Below are 17906 nucleotides of genomic sequence, written 5' to 3'. Positions count from 1 at the left end.
TGTCTGGAGAGGCGACACAGCAGGACATAAGCAGTACAGGCGGCTCTTAGAGTGTATTCGTGACTTCCCTTTCTACATGGTAGAGGAGCTAATGAAGAGAGGTGTTCTGCAGAATCTCATGCTCAACGAGCAGTGTCAGAACAAGAGGTGATACTTCCTCTTTACTCAAAAACTGATGAACCCACACCTGGAGTATTGTGTCCAGTTCAGAATGCATCAGTATGAGAGATGTGAACACACTGCAGAGGGTTCACCAAAGGACTACAAGGATGGTTAAAGGAACAGATTGTCCCTGGGGAGGAAAAGCTGAGAAAGAAAGGACAGGGGGAAATTATCAATCAGTGTATATGAATACCTGAGGGAAGGGTGCACAGTGGTGGAGACGGGCTCTTTGCAGGGGAGCCCAGTAGCAGGTTCTCGAGGTAGTTGGCACAGGAGGTTCTGTCTGAGCTTCAGGGAACACCTTTTCACCATGCATATGACTGAGCGCCAGAACAGGATGCCCAGAGAAGTTAAGGAGTCTCCATCCTTGCAGATATGCACAGACTATCTGGACACAGTCCTGAGTAACAAATTATGGGTTGTCCCCCTTGAGGGAAGGAGTTGTTGAACCATATGACCTCCAGAGGTTGCTTCCAACCTCAGCTAATCTGTGATTCTGTGATTTGCAACACCACTTTAAAATTTTCTCTGATGCTTTACTCATTTTCTTCTGGACCTTTTCTTTTACTACGTGCATGTCTTGGTTTATTAATTTATTTTAACTGAAAGTAACAGTGACAGATGTTTGTTGAATTTTGTGGTTTGGCTTTTTTCCCTTCTATTGGCTTTTTCACATGCATTAAGTATCCACATTTGAAACTGCTTTACATGTATTAAATATTCTGCAAAACAGGGAGATAGCTTTTGAAAATGTTAGGTTCAGTGTTCATAATAAAGTAAGGCAGTTTGGGACTTTTGAAAATAACAACTGATTCCTTTTGCTTCAGGCTAAGTCTACCCTTCAGAGCCTTTTCAACACATTTGCATCAGGTCAGGGAATTACAGTGTGTGATAACTGATCATCATAGTTTTGGCAGAAACAGGCAAACCACAAATATTTCTATTTTGTCAAATTTTTAGTATTATTTTCCTAAGAACAAATGGAATAAGTAAAAAATACAACTAGAAATTTCAGTACGGGATTATTTTTAAAATACTTTAGAGTAAGATAGGTTTAAAAAGCTTCCAAGAGTACTTAATTGTCTACAATTTCAGCTATTGAGTAGGAAAACAGGTGAATAAAGGACCAGGTACAGATGAAAAAAAACTCAGTCAATCCAAATAAAAATTTTAATCCTTTATATTCTTTTTTGCTAATTATATGTGCAATTAAAAGTCGTTACTCAAAAGGAACCAGCTTTACCTCATTTTTGAAGATGTTACTCTTGCTCTTTCTGTATGCAACATAAAGGGATGAGGTGACCTCCAGAGACAGGGGATATTCATGAGGAGAATATATTTATCAACGGCTACTTTATATGGATCGTGCTCAGGACTGATCACTGACTGCGGTGGTAGAATTTATCTTTCCATAGTCAATGCATATGAATAGGAACCTTCAAGGGGAAAGATTCATCTGACTGACAAAAGAGGACTAAGCTGGGTAACTGGATTATGCACATCTAACTATAGGTGTCTAAAGTTAGGGCAGAGAAATTTCACCTCAAGTGTCCATGGTTATCCTATGCTAAAAAATAAAGAATTAAAATTCCTGTGTACCAAAAAATTCACATTACTGAAAAAAAAATGTTGGAAAACCATGTAATTTCTTTATTGAGTGACAGACACCTTGTGCTTTCTCTTTAGAGTTTTTGATCTATGGATAGAAGAGGCCACTGAGAGGGACTAGTTGGCAGTTATATGACAATTAAACCAAATTCAGCAATTAAGCATCTATGTATTAGAAACCTGCAAAGGTTAAATGTGTCAGTACTCTGCATTTCATTTCCCTAAGAAAATTAATTATAATTTTAGTAAAACTACCAAAGAAAATCTGCATAACTCAATAGAAACAGCAGTCAACATGGAAAAAAAAAATTAAAAAAACCCCAAACCTTCCGTTAGTTACATGCTGCAGAATACAAGCCAAAAGATGTGTTTAAGCATTAAAAGATGACATTTAAGCATTAAAATGGTGCTGTACATACTATCTCAGGTTAGAATCAAATAAGCACAAGATCAACAATTTAATTTTGACGTTCATCATTTGTCACAGGAATTTGAATTGCATCTACAGTTCTATTTTCTCCCTACAGTTTCAGAGACAAATGAATATATTTATGCTATTGAGACATTTCCTCTAATGTGGCAAATTTCTCCCTAATTTCATGACAGATGGAACTATTATCAGCCATTTCTTTTTGTTCAGTCTGAAGATTCTAACTCAACATATAGCATGACTTCTAATAGCAGAAGCTTAATAACAGGACATAGCAACTCTCTTAACAATTCCTTGCTTAAGGCTATATTGCATAATTTATTCTGTCAGTTAGTACAGTTTAAATTGGACTACATGGAATGACAGGAAAGTTAAATGAGTGTCCAGTGAGAGATGCAGACACGAGGGCAAAGCTAGTATTTGGAACATACAGTGACCTGAATTTTGACCTTTTTTTTTTTTTTTTTTTTAATTCCTAGACTTGCGCAAACATTTGCTCCATGATGATTTTGGTACATAACTGAGAGGTTTATGTTTAAAAAACACTCGGAAAAAAACATTCTTTCTTCTTTTTTTGTTTTTTTTTATTACATCTTCTTCTTTTACGTACACCCTCCCTACTTCATTTACCTGATTGATGTTTCTTCTTAACAAATAAATTTCAGGGAATTTTATTTGAGGACTTGAGAATGAATCTTAATCTAAACTTCCTTGAATCCCTCTATACTTTATATCACTGGGAAGAAACAAGCATGAGGCCCATGTGTTCACTGAGTTGTTTTTATACATTTTAAACTCCCCCAAAAGACTGATGCACTGCATACAACATTTATATATAATCCACCATCCACTTAGAAACTAAAACCAGAACAAACCCACCATTTTTGGTAGAAGACTGAAAAATATTCCATCAGAATGGATGTACCACTTGGAATCCAGAAAGAATGCTGTTAATTTCATGACTAGCCAGAACCTCCATGACACTTTGACTACCATAATACACGACACAACTTTAAAAGAGCTGACTAAGTTGCTGGAAGCTGAACAGGAACCTTATGTGCCTCTAGATAAAATATCCTGCTTCTCATCAGGGTCAATTAAGCCTGTGTTGATTGCTATGCTAACATATTTATGCTTCTGTTGGTACCCTGACTGACCTATTTAGATGCACCTAAGGTATCTCCAACAGGCAAATGGACATAGGTTTGGTGTACTTAACAGTCATTGAGACAAAAAGCATTTAGTGGAGAACCATCTTCCTCTCCAAGAACCTGATACACTCAGCTTATTGAAGCTGATGTTAAAACTAGTATTGATTTAAAAGGAATGAGAACAAGACTTAACAGCTTGCCAGAAATGGGAATGAAGCTGCAGAGGAAGAGTAAAGTCAGGGCAAAAGCAGTGCAATGGTGGAGAATGAAAACAGTCAAATACTGAATATTTTCTTTTTATCTTCTCCACAAAAGAAAGATGGCCCTAATATAGCTATTAGACTAGCAAATGGTAAATGCCAGCTTCCTCAAGCACTTATTGTTGTCACTAGGCATTTTAATGACTCCATTTAGCACTGCAGCATTTCTTTTGCTCAACACTGACTAATAACATGCTGAGATAGTTACACGCTTTGCAAGTGGAGTTTTATTGAAGAATGGAAAGGTGAATGCCTGGGGATTTTGCTCTTAAAACTGTGGAGGACGCATTTTGGATACAATGTTTGAAGAGGAAAATAAAATTAAACAGGAAAGGTTAGCAAGGGAGATTAAGGGTGAAGGACAGAAACAAGGGGAGAGCTAATGAAGGAAATGAAATGGATTGAAAATTACTTTGAACAGCAACTAACAGCAGATAATAAATCATGGAGCTTTAAGTGCACAAAAGCCGAACAGTAAAAATAGTGATGTAGTAGAAATGGCACAATGCACTTTTCATAAATGTAAAGTGTTACTGCAGTATGTTAAATACTAAAAAGTTTCCACCATTTTAAAGTAAATTGCCCAACTGTACCTTTCCTTTCTGTTCTCTTTATTCTAACAAGTTAAACTTGTTTCATTGACATTAGTGCAGCTACAGAGTTCTGTCTGCAGCTCCTACAAATTCAGGCCCTCAGCAGATGTACTTCTGTCTAACCTGTCAGATGCTGACTAGTTCCTTACACTTGGTAAATACATATGAATCTGTCCCTAAGAATTTAGGACTTCCACTAATAACACACTCCATATGTTACTAATATGTAAGGGTACCATTATAGACATAAACCATCAACACATGATTTATTCACCTTTTTTAGTATCAATGCCTTAGAAAGGGAAAATGGCACATGCAATATAAAAAAATTTGAATTTTACAAAAAAAGTTTGGATTCTACTACAAGTTTGCCATTTTGGTTTTTTTTTGAGGACTTATATAATTAATATCTTTATATTTGCACTAGTAGCCCCTGAATGGGTTGTGGGGTTTTTTTTTCTTTTGCTTCTCTGACTAGATTTTTAAGATTAATACCTTAATTGTGAAAAACACCCTTTTCAAGGGGCTCTTTTTAAAAAATTAACAAAGTACAGTATGCCTTTATTTCTTAGGAAAATCAGCTCTTTTTCCCTGATAATGAATGCATGTATGTGTGAGTATTTTTGTGCTCTGTTGCACCTTAGGGACTGGTCAGTGTAGTACCATCTGACTGACTGTTTAAGTTCACACTAAGTAAGCACGCATGTAAACCGTTTTTATATATACCAAATATTGCTTCTGGAATATTCTTCTGTAATTTCTACTTTTAAAATCTCTTTTTTTGTATATGTACATATCTGTATTTACTAGATGTACATTTTTATGTACATACATGTTATGTTCTGTATGTATGTACAGAATGCTTCTGTAACTGAAAAATTCCCTTTGTTTTTGAAGTACATGGACTATCCACAGGCAAATGCAGTCTGATTATGTCCATATTCAAAATCGCTATAACCTGCCAAGGGGTTCCAATATGATTTATTGATCGTTTCTTTTGCTGACTGGGTGTGGAGAAAAACTAAGCTTCTCAGACAATCAATTTATCCTTCTTTGGAAACAATATCAGCAATGAAGGAAATGATGATGTTGTATTTTGAGGGGAAGAATTCTGCCATAACTAGCAGCAGCTGAACTATTAACATTATGATGTCTGTGAGTAGAAGTAACTTTTTTTCCTTTAATTTTTATCCATTTGTTCTCCCCTTTCAGTCACCTGAAAGTCATCCAGATTCAGTGATAACTGCTACAAATGGTGGAGCTGCAAATGGCAAAAGCAGCACACCTGAATCATGTATTCAGCATATTGCTCAAAACAGACAGTTTCTTTAGGACCCATGGGAGTGTCTTTTCCCAGTTTGTAACTAAATATTGTGTTGCTTAAATCTATATATTTTGTGGGATTATTTTCCATAAATTTTAAGTAAAAAAAAATTGACAGCATATTTTTTATTACAAGAGTTAAGAATATATTCAAGCCACTTAATCTCATTTTAGATTTGTCTCTGCATTTTTTGATATTATCTGAATTTTTCCTACATAAAGAGAAGTTTCCCTCTGATAAATTGAATCTTCAAAGATGAAGAGGAAGAGTGTTTTACTTTTAAGCACTTTCTTAACTCAAAGACATTAAATCCTTGTTCCATCTTGCCCATGATAGTGCTGCAGAAACAAAGCACCAGGACTGAAAGCATAAAGCAACATGATTTAGTCAATTAAAATTTGTATTATAAAGTTAATTAATATGGAAGGCCTGTGTATTACACTGTGTGTAATAACTGATGCACAGAGATATTTGAAACAGACAATCTGCTGATATTATTGGATAATCTTACATTTTATTTACAAATACATTTTAATTTGGTTTTATTCCTGTGTGCAAAATTTGTATTGAAAAATTTGATTGAATCCTCCCAGTTGTATGAAGAAAGATATATATGTTAGAACCGGAAATCCTTTTATCGTGTAAGCGCCTGAAATAAATACACATGAAATGTGTATATAGAAAATTTTTGGTGCTACGAGCCTGAATCAGTGATAAAGCCTTTTTAAACCCAAACTAGACACACCTTTTCAGAAGGTGACACTAAAAGGGCAATGAATTAAAGCAAATCAATGTTGTAGATTCCAATTACTTAGTGTCAGATGATTTTCTGAAGAGAGAGCAAAGAACTTTAAACATGAGAATTTTCTACAGACCTTACCTGAATGAACTGTAATAAAAACTAAAATAACCCCTCTGATTTCAATATCTTGCACTGATGGTAAGATATTTTCTGCTATAACTTCTGGCTGCATTTTTACTTTGTTTTGAAAAGAGGAACTTTTGGAGAAGACTTAATTTTAAGTTTAACACAATTGTTTTAAAAATATTTCCAAAATTCTTCACAACTTATTTGTTTTTATGGGGGTTTTACCCCCAAATCAGAAATCTAGATTTTTTTTTTTCCTTTAACCAAATTATTTTTTTATCCTAGAACAGTGGAAAGCTAAAATATATTCAAATTCTAAGAAAAAAAATCAAAAATAAAATCACAGTAGCACCCAAAGCCTTGGGAATTTGGATGAAGTTTTTGAGAAGCATGGTTTTTGTTCTTTAGAAAAGACATGAGATATAAACAGAATTATGTCTGTTTTATTACTGCCATCTGAATATTTTGTTTTCTGCTTTTTTTTTTTTTTTGTTCCTGATAAATGCCATTATTGGTCTAATAAGGTAGAATGTTTTTACCTATGGATTGATTTTAAAATCATCTGTGCTCTGTAGAATTCAGGTCAATTCAAGAAAGTATTAGGTCGATGTGTAATATGAAAGATTTGGATTCATCTTTCAAAAATTGCATAATCTTTTTCTATTAAGTTTTCAAAATTTCATGTAATTTAGTTTATTCATGGTGTTGTGTAGGTGCAAAACCAATAATAGATCTGATTCCTGGAGCATAGTTTTGAGCTCTCCGCAGTAATCTTGCTCTTATGATTGTATAAAAAAACTCAAAAAACAAAACAAAATGAAATAAAACAAACAAACAAAAAAACCCCAAACCAAAATATCTCCCTCAAACAACAACAACAAAAGAAAATCTTATTCTCATTTACTCTTTTTTCCCCGACAAAATATTGTTCACTTTAACTTCCTTTTTATGAAAGCAGTTTTCAATAAAATTATAGGAAAAAAAAACAAAGACATATTCTCACATCTTGAATGTCATGTTTGTATGGTCTTGTAACTAATCATACTTTTATAATTTCCCCTACAAATTCTCTTTATGGAACTTGAGCAGCAATGTCCCAGGTAATTATGTAAATCAATACATAATGATCCTTAGAAACAGCAATAGTTTGGAAAACTTATAATTTTTTTATGATATCTGCTTAGGTTTGTGTTTAGGGGTTTTATACAAACTTTGCTTCACTTGTGTCGCTCTTTTTTCTACAAATAAGTTAATTTTAGGGTGTAACTCTAATTCAAATTCAGCATAGCAAAATATCTTCTACTATTGGTCAACAGCACTTAAAAACAAGTGATTATCAGAAAAAACTGCACCTCCCCAAAAGCCTGATTTCCATCTTGCCACTCATACATTGAACTAAAAATGGATACTTTACTTGGAGATATACATGAGCAGACCATTGGAGCCACATTCAGCTTCCAGCAAGGGTGTTAGATGATTTGGAGAGGCTACAGAGGAACTACAGCAACTACATAAACAGTGCTTTTCAGAACAGAAACAATTTTCATTACTTTTTTTCTTTCACTTAGTGCTGTTAATAGTCATCTCCCTGTGAATTAATATTGCTATAGATTGTCATAACCATCTATAATACAGTCATTTATTATGTGTTCCATCTGAGAAATGTTCTATACTCTTGACAGTCAAGTGCAAAGATCTTCTCCTCCCAGTCTGCTCCATAAAGGACAGAATATTACTGAGTGCAAAAGGATGGAGGTGACTAAATGTTATAGAGCATATGCTTTTAATTCCACAAATTCTTAGCTCATAAATTATTTTAGATTGTTTGATTTGTGATTCTTCTAGACATATTGGTAAGAAAGCTACTGCATAATTAATAGGATTTGGAGTTCTGTACATTGCCTTTTCACTACACTGCTATTTAAATATATGGATTTGATATTTATGGTACAACATATCAAGCATTATTATAAAAATATTATTTTCTGATTTTTCTTGGCTCAGTGTACCAATATAAGTATTTTTGCCACCATGAGTAGTTAATTAAGTGAATAATGGTTACTTTTATTTTGTAAAGATAGATTACTCTCTCACTTCATTAAAAAAATTAATTTAGATGCTAATACATCAGATATTTCATGTATTCATTATGAATAAGTGACCTAGTGGGGCTTCAGATGGCATGTATCAAAGCCCTGAGGGCACTTGCAGAACTTAATGACTCTGACTGTCTTAATCTGGGACACACACACATATAAATGAACCCAGGAACTTTATCTTGTGTGTGTATATATGCAATTCACTATTTCAGACTGGACCACCCAGCAAGTAGGAGGAGACCTTTATACTGGGTAAAGCAGGCCCAGGATCTGGATGTTGATATTAGATGTGTTGAGGGCCCATGCAGATGTTCAAATACTTACCTAAGTATGAGTGAGCTTGTGGGGAAGTGTGTTTACACTTGTGAACTTCAGTCCTGATCAGCCAGAGGTTAGGAGCAGGACTTGGCCATTTTTACTTAGGCTTTATGAGCTCGGGTATCACTACCCGTGTTGGTGCTGAATGCTGTGCCCTGTCAGCAGCAATCTGTGTACCTGTTAGCACTGGTGTGCTGTGTGCTTATGGGATACACACTCAGCCTTGGAACTGGATGAATTTGCAAAGGAGAAAACATCAGTCTTATCTAACAGCCTGGGACTGAGACCTCTGCATCTCAGGGTGTGCCAGGCTGAGCTCCAGATGTCAGGAAGGAGTCCCTGGGCCTCAAAGGCTGCTGGTTTCAGTGGCTTTCCTAGCATCTTTAACACTTGCCCTGTATGGAAATAATTTTATCTTATCTTTTTACAGTCATAAAGACTGTCTAGGAGCAGGTAACTACTCCCTAAATTTATTTGAGCTTTAATTTAACTTTGTGTAATCAGGTGCTGTAATTCCCACTGTTCGTAGATAGTAATTACAGGTAGATATTACTGTGACATTGCTGTCTACTACTGCAGAATAAAATAGCCTTGTTTGATTGTACCAAGCTTAGGTAGAAGAATTTTTTGTAGGAACACTAGAAGAATAGAAGGAATTCAGAATGAGAATGGAGACAAAATTTATGGTAAATATACCTTTCCTACCTTCCAGGAACATTGTGTTTGAAGACAACTCCTGTGACTTCCTGAGCTCCCTCCTAACCTGCATTATCCTATGAATCAATGGGCTTATTCATAGCTAATTAAACAGTATGTTCTGATGGAAAAGCAGTATGGAATAATTTAGTATGTGTAACTTACTCTCTAAAGTGTTTTCTTAGTTGTCTGAAGCAAACCATCACAGTAAAATGAGTTAAAAGTAGGTTCTCAAATATCTGAGTAACTCTGTGGTTTTGCTTCACTGAGAGCATTCCTCCTTTCACTCAGGTCTTGGTTATGTATATTACAGAGATTTTTCAAATTATTTTCTTCTTTCACCTTCTGCATTTACAGACTCTGCTTGAGGTAAAGAAGATTTGGGCATACGTGATTTCTCCAGTGCTGAAGTGGGGTCATCTGAATTCTACACACACAAATCAGGAAGTGTCTGTAGGACAGCATTACTGAAAGGGCTCTCACAACCTTTCCATGAAATTAATATGACTGAGATTTTCTCTGAAGTACCTGTATGCTAAGGCACACACAATGGGGAACAAAAGAAGGGAGGTAGAGATCTGTGCGCAGACCAAGGGTTGCAATTTCATTGAGTTCAAAGAGACGTGGAGAGACAGCTCACATGGTTGGAGTGCTGCTGCTGATAGCTCACCATTTCTTCAGGAAGAACAGACCAGGGGAGGATGGGAATTGTGTTTTATGTGAACAGAGGGGACAGAGGGAGTACAAGGACCTTTGAACGTAAAACTTGCTTTTCTTTTTCTTTATTTCTCCTGCCTCTTTACCTTTCTGTGTGTCTCTTCTCCTGTGAGGATGATTAGTTTGCTAAGACAGGCTGTAGAATGTCTATTTTTGGAGATATACAAACCTGATTTCACAATACTCTGAACAACCTGTTCTATGTAACCACACTTGGAGCACGAATGCTGGATTAGACAGCCTCCACAAGTCGCCTTTCTCCTCATACATTCTGTGATCACTCCAGTAGAGTACCCCCAGTCTGAGTCTTTTTGAAGACACAAATATCTTCAGCTAATGAAACATTTAGAAAGGCTTAAATAATTTTCCCTTCCTTTTTGTATGCTTTGTTTTGTTTACCCACTTCACACTTAAAACTTGAAATTGATGTGTTCTCTTGCAATAAATTCTATAGAGTAGGCCAGGAAAACACATTTCATCTGAAAGATTTGAAAATTTGTTCTCTCAACTTGTTTGACAGGGCTATGAGCTGTTTGCTTTAAAAGAAGGCTTTTGCTACAATGTTAGGAGTGTTTACAAATGCACACAGATACACATACACACATATATACTCTGGCAATAATAATTTAAAATTAGAACTACTGAATTGTTTCAGATTGTGACAAAGGCTGTAAGCAATTCAAATCCTTCAACAAAAAAGTATGTGACAGAAGAAAAGCTGAAGAGGATGATTAGGCTTATAGCATGATTTCCATACTCGAGGAACAACTAGACTGTGATCAAAATTTCAGTGTTGGAGATAGATGAAGTCTATCGAATTGTGAGTGCCATGGAAAGAATGAACATACAATGACAGTTTTTGCATTTTAAAGGTAAGAGCTAGCTGAAGCTGAACCTAACAGTTGTTTCTTCAAAACTTCATCAAAATAACATTGTGCGTCAGGCAAAGTCTTCCAGAATGAAGAAGTTTGTCCACCTAAATGCCTCAGCTGAGGTCCATGGTGTAATAAGCAAATAAGTTTCATCATGGCCAAAGGTGTATGCCACGTGTGATGGTTAATGTGCAGAGAGGACTGTGGATGGAAATGAGATTGACTGAAAGAACACCTTCAAAATACCTTTAGAAATAAAAAGTTTACTATGGCTTGGGGACCAGTCATCTTAGCTTCTAGCCACTAATAGTAACAAGACAGCAAGGTGAGGAAGGAGAAAAATATATATGAACAGCAAACATCACATACTCTTTGGCAGGAAAAGCAGGAAAGACAAAGGAAGCATCCCAAGCTGTGCCTACAGCAATAAACAGGCTTATGCACCAAGTGTTGATGTGAAGAGCATGACAGATTTTTGCTGTGCATAGATCTGTACAGCCAGTATGCTGACTCTGCGTAACACATCACCTTCCAGCATACTGTAGTCATGGCCAGATGCTGGAGACATCATATACTTTTATATAGGATTTTAAGTAAGTATGCTTAGGCATGTGTACATAAAAATTTTAAAATGTATAAAAGGATAGTGTGTTTTTTTTCACAGTTTAAACGTCATACATTTGCAGTCATACTTCTTTAGAAACTATTTTTTTCCTTCTCCTGTAACCATCTGGATGACACAGCAGCCTTTCAGTAAAAGTTAATAGTGAGGTTTAAATGAGGATCTGTTTTCAGACATCTTGCTTTTCTTTTTACCTGCAACAAACATATTTGTTGTGATGGGTAACCCTTTTAACATCATTGTGTTATGTATTTTAAAAAAATAAAATAAACCGAAGGTGAGAGACAGTTTCCTAACCTGTAAAAAGTTAGCATTCGGGTATGTTGTCACTGCTTTGAGAAGCAGAAATCAGTAGAGCAAGGTTTCTGGGATTGGTTAAATAACTGAACTTTAAGGAGTTTGCTTCAAGCACACACGTTCAAGCTTCACAGGCACTTGAATTTCCATCATTCTCTCTGTTTTTTCCAGTTTCTCTTTCACTGAATTACAGAAATTGTCGCCAGGGCACAGTGTTCTCAAGGAAGGAAGCAATAAAGAAGGAACATTTCCTAGCATTATGGTAAAACTGTTTATTTCTTTAAAAAAATGAGTTGTATAAATTAGTTTGACCTTTCAAAATTTCAGGTTTTGGGGGGAAAAAATTGCCTTTTTAAATTATATGGTTCCACACTGAATTGCTCTGTATTTTTGACTCTCAAGTCCTCTTTCTTTTTCACTCTCTACAGTGATGTTTAGACTAATGCTGTGGTCCTCAGTGCCTCACTTTACTGTTTGGAGGGCAAAAGAAATAAAAGACTTTCTATGACAGCACTTTCTAAACATTTCTCTGGCTTCTGTGAAACTCACTTGAAAAAATAAGCTACACAGATACTTTTTCTACGACCTTATTTTAGAACTATTCATGGAAATGACTGACAGCTAATAGCTCTAATGTTTCCATAATTTTCTGGTACAGTAAATGTCAATGTCATCCAGCCAATCATAGCAGCTTTTTACTAACCTTTTTTCATTCTTTAGCTGACATTTCCCCCACCTGAAATGTTCACATACACACACATGCACACATACCAGGCTCGGGCATTAGTATACAAACTCTCATGCTAGCTGTAGGGTCTGACTGTAAGTTTTTAAAGAATTCCCTCATATTCCTTTCTATCCCAAGTATTTTCTACGTCAGATATTTAAAAGATGAATTTAAAATCTTTGCATTAAAATACATCTTTTGAGAGTTTCATTCAGGAAACTTAAATTATAGTATTCAATTTGACCAACTGCAAAGGACACAAATAGTAAATTTTGTGCAAGTACAGAATGTATTCCATTTCAGTAGGTTTTACTAAGTAGCAGTTTAAAACAGAAACTTTCATAACCAGCAAACATAAGAAGGAATGGCTTAGGTACCCTGCTCCTGGTGCAAAATTGATTTCTTATCATTGATGAATGACAAATATTATCTTTTTCTTACAATTAACTCTGATTATTCATTGTGTGCTATGGGTGAAAGTAAAATTGATCCTGTAAAAATGTATTGAAAGTCATTTTAAGACTGATTTCTGTAATCTTTTACCAGTTCCTTCAGTTCATATATACCATCTAGATATCTTCTTCAGGTAAGTTTTTTAGAATTGGAAATGCAGTAGCTAGAAAAATATTATCATTATCTCCTGAGCAGCTGCTGCACTGAGACAGATGACACTTATTAAAATATTGTACAAATATATGGTCAAGATTCCCTGTAAAACTTTCAGTAAATAAAATATACCTTGCAGGACGGTGTACTTCAAAAATTGAATCACCACATTTTGGTACTTTTATGATGGTAGCAACACAAAAATCTTTTCTGCTTCTGTGTTTGTTGAGTCCTGGTTTGCAGTGTCAGCAAAACGAAAGAAAGTGCAGCACTGGGATTTATCTTTCAGTCACCATAGGAAAAGATGCAGAGTACAGGGAAAGGGAATCACAAGGAATAAAAAGAAAACAATAATGTTTGTGTTTATGGATTGCAGCAATAGGTGCCTCAAAAATACATAAAATTGCTAGAAAAGGATCTTAGATTATTTATTTCCAGAAGGAAAACACTTCCTATACACTATTTACAAGAAAGGACTTTTTCCTTTTAGTTTATGTCCACAAAACTTGTTTGCCTTGTGATTCTGCAGTAAATGCCAGATTTCTTCACTATAGCCAGTACTCATACTAGGTGTCTATTCTTGCCATATCCAGTTAGCATATCTTCTTAACTAGTCCTGTGGGGGTTAATAGAGCTAGAGAAGAGAAATTAATGTCTTCTACATCTTTGATTTTCCTAGTTTTATAATTATATTTTGTTTTTTGCTGAAATTAAGTTTTCCATAAGCAGAAGCCAAATTTACCTTTGCATTGGAGGTAGAATTTTGCCCGTAAAGCAAAGAGAAGGTTCAGAGTTAATAGCTCTTTTATGTGTTTTACACATAAAACAGACTCATGTCCAAATTTTAGCTGAAGTAACACATTTCTCAGCAGCTGATTATTAAGCTGATTAATGTCTTTTACGAGTTCTCTCTAGAAAAGCTCACTGTTCCCTAAGAAGTGGTCACCACAGTAAGGATGATAACAAGCAGATACAGGCCTGTTATAGGAGTTATTCTAGTTTAGGCGGTTTGATACATTCTAATTCGGGCTGTATGGGTGTTAGGTAGGATGGTTGAATGTTGTGATTTGGGTTGTATGGAGTTGTGCTGCTTGGACTGTTGAATGGAGTTGGAAGCCCTTTTATTTAAAAGGACTGCAGTTGATATAAAGAGGCCAGGAGGTTGTGATATACAGTATGGAAGGTCCCTAAGCCCCATGGGGATGACATCAGCCTTGGGAGAGACAGCTGCACCCACAAATCACCAGCCTCCCTCCAACCCCGACCTCACACCAATCACTCGACGCACCGTGAGGGGAGAGGGAGAGACCTAGGGGCGAGCCAATCATCACCTGAGAAGCGGGAAATCTAAGCCAGTGAACTAAGTTGCTAAGCGGCAACCCCGTGGACTAACCAATTAGAAAGACTGAAAGGGAGCATAAAAGGCAGTGTTCCCCTGAGAACACGTCCTTCTGTGGCTTCAAGACTCTCACAGTGAAGTTCTCCTGTGATTGGAGCCTGCCACACCGAGGTCCTCCCGCCTCTGGGTTAAGAGGAGAGGGCTACTCCCCCTCCTGGTTCTTCGACCTGGTCTTTTTGTTTTGTTCTCTTTTCTTTTAATAAATTACCAGTTAATCACTTTTGCAGATAAAACTGGCCCTCGTTTATTACAGGCCTAAGACCTCTTCACTGTGTGCTCCCCCAACATTGAAGAAGCATATTCATAGTTAACTGTAAAGAGCAGAGATAATACCACGCTCCAGCCTCCCATTAGTATGGGCCTATCTAATTCATTTAAATAACTTATACAGGAGAAACCGTTCCCCTGCCTTTTTCCTTTTGGAAAAGTGATAGTCACCAGCTTAGTATGCTTCTAAACAGGCTGAGTCTATGCTGGATCCACACATGTTTTCAGAGATATTTAGTGTGCTTGTCAAAAATGTATTTCTAGGACTGCTCAGTTAAAATCATTCAAGGAAGAAAAACTATTATTTTCATCACTAAAGCCTGAGCATGACACCTTTAGGAAAAACAAATTGTTTGGTTCTGCCTGCATTTTTTTCAGTTTTGTGGAGCTTACACAATTAAATCTTGATTAAACATTCTGCCTTGTTTTGTTATTTTTGGTTAAAGGCGACCTTGTTAAAAATGTGGTTTTCATAAAATAATTTGATCTAAATCCACAGAATATTGTTGGTTAGGGAAAAAAAAATAAAGGGCTACATTTTCACAAAAGTACTTATAGTTGCATATATCCTTTTCCTCTAATTGCTTATTGCTTAAAGTGACAAAGTACTATTGTACTTTTTAATTTAAAAAAAGAGAAAAAGAACCATTATCCTTTCTCCCCATTTGCCTTCTAAATTGCAAGATAATCTATACACACAATTCTAGCTGAGACACTTTTGAGAGGCTTGCTTTGTAGTAGCTGGTGTATATTACTTTCTAAAAAGTCATAAGTTAAGAAGCCTAAAGAAGCAGAGGTGCAGTTGCCTGCTTGCATATTCATACACATGCAAATATTTCACACACAAATAATACAGTAGCTACAAAAAGAGAAATTGTCATTAAATCCCTGTATTGTTCAATATAGTTAGCATCCCAAGGTTACTTGGTTCTTACTGTATAAGTCCTAGTCTGGAAAAACATATTTTGCTCTTTCAAGTAAACTTACATCTCAGTGAAAGAATAGACAAAAAATATTACACTCAAAACACGTCAAAAGACATAACAATTTTTGCATACCCTCTTTTGACTTTTAGTCCAATCACATGCCCTTATTATATATTAAGGTTATGTTGCTTATGTTTGCTGCTCCTTTCATTTTAGCTAATGTATCCACTTGACCGTTCATCACTATTGTGAATGTTACTGCAATATTTTAGAGAAATTCTAGATTCTGGCAGATGTAGTGTGTTCAAATGGTTTAAAAATGATTGTCAGACTTATTTGTAAAAGTCTTTTCTTTCTATTATCTTCCTCAAACACAATTTAGTCTCTTAATTTGAAGTGAAAAAACAGATGTAGAGAAAAGCTGTGTATGTTAGAAATGTCAGGTTCCAAGACACCATACAGGATTGGGGTTTTCTCACGTTTAATGGTGGTATTTTTACAAAACTAAAATAATTTCTTTAATATTCTCTACTTTTTAGAATTGCATTAATAACACATGTGACTCAAAAGACAGTGATAAATTCTTTGATACTTTTAACCATGATGATGATAAATTATATCAGCTATATCGGAAATTTCGAATCTCAGAATCATATGAAAATGAAGGGTCACTTATTGCAACTTTTCTCACAGTACACCAAATTATGTATTCTGCTGGCTAAGGTTTCTCCTGAGGAAGAAAAACCCTGCATGATTCCGATGATAGCCTTTTTTTTCTGTCTTGAGAAGTCTTTTTACTTTGAGTATGTAGAATATGACTTGTCATCAATAGAGTAAGACCAAGAAATCCAAGTGTGCGTTGACTCAGAATAGAGAATCTGTGTAAATTTCAAAAGAGTTTTTGTCTTTGGCACAAAACTTGTCCAAATCTCCTTTCTTCTATAGAATACTTTTGCATGTTTTCCTGCCTATGATACGTGCTCACATATATATAAAACTGAGGAAATTATTATTTCCACTTACTATGCATTTTCAATATACCACGTATAGTAATTAGAGAAATGGTATAAAATTTCAGAGAGGTCTCAGATTAATCTATTAACAATTTATGTAGTTTCTAATGAATGTTAAAACAATATAAAATTAATTAAATGAGAAGAATATTTACTAAGGACAGAAAAAAGAGATTATTCTTGTAAACAGATACAATTAGCTAAAACAGGAAAGAAGCTACAAACTCAAGAGAGTATAAGTAGAATTAACAAAAACAGATGGATTAAATCCATTTGCAAATGATTCTTTTAACTGAAAAAACAATGGAGATTTTATTTATTGATCTTAATACTGTCTAGATGCAAGGCCTATGTGCTTTGGGTAAACTTACATACATTTCTGGATCATCATCTTAAAAAATAACTGCCACCCTCAAAAACAAACAAACAAACAAACAAAAAAGCAAACAAAACCCACCAAAACAGTACAGTAACAATAAAAACCACCACCAAAGATATAACTGACAATTTTTTCACAATCTCATTGTAAATATGTTTTGCTTCATGCTTCATTGAAGCATTATGTGAGTCACCATTCCATTGTTGCTGGATCAAAATCAGGGTTTATCACATCTCTTTAGGTATGTAATATGAAAATCTTTGGATAGTCTATAGATTGCTTTACATTGAAATATCCATGACTACAATTTTTCTTTGTTTTAGCCTCTGGAGTCTGGTAATGAGAACTTGTAAAGAAATCAAAGCACATCAACATGTATGGAGCCATTGTCTGTAGAATGAATTACATTTCAGCAATTGCCTTCAAATGGACAGGTAAATAGTAAGTCATATTCAAACCTATCTGTATTCTTGACTGTTGAGTTCTACAAATCTAAAAGCATATTTGATTCTCCTTCCTTCTGCTATTGCAAGGAAATAAAGTTTTCAATACTATATAGCATAATAGATACG

Source organism: Corvus moneduloides, chromosome 2 (genome assembly GCF_009650955.1).
Source record: "Corvus moneduloides isolate bCorMon1 chromosome 2, bCorMon1.pri, whole genome shotgun sequence".
In the NCBI taxonomy this organism is placed as follows: Eukaryota; Metazoa; Chordata; class Aves; order Passeriformes; family Corvidae; genus Corvus; species Corvus moneduloides.
Note: the sequence above shows the minus strand (reverse complement) of the source record.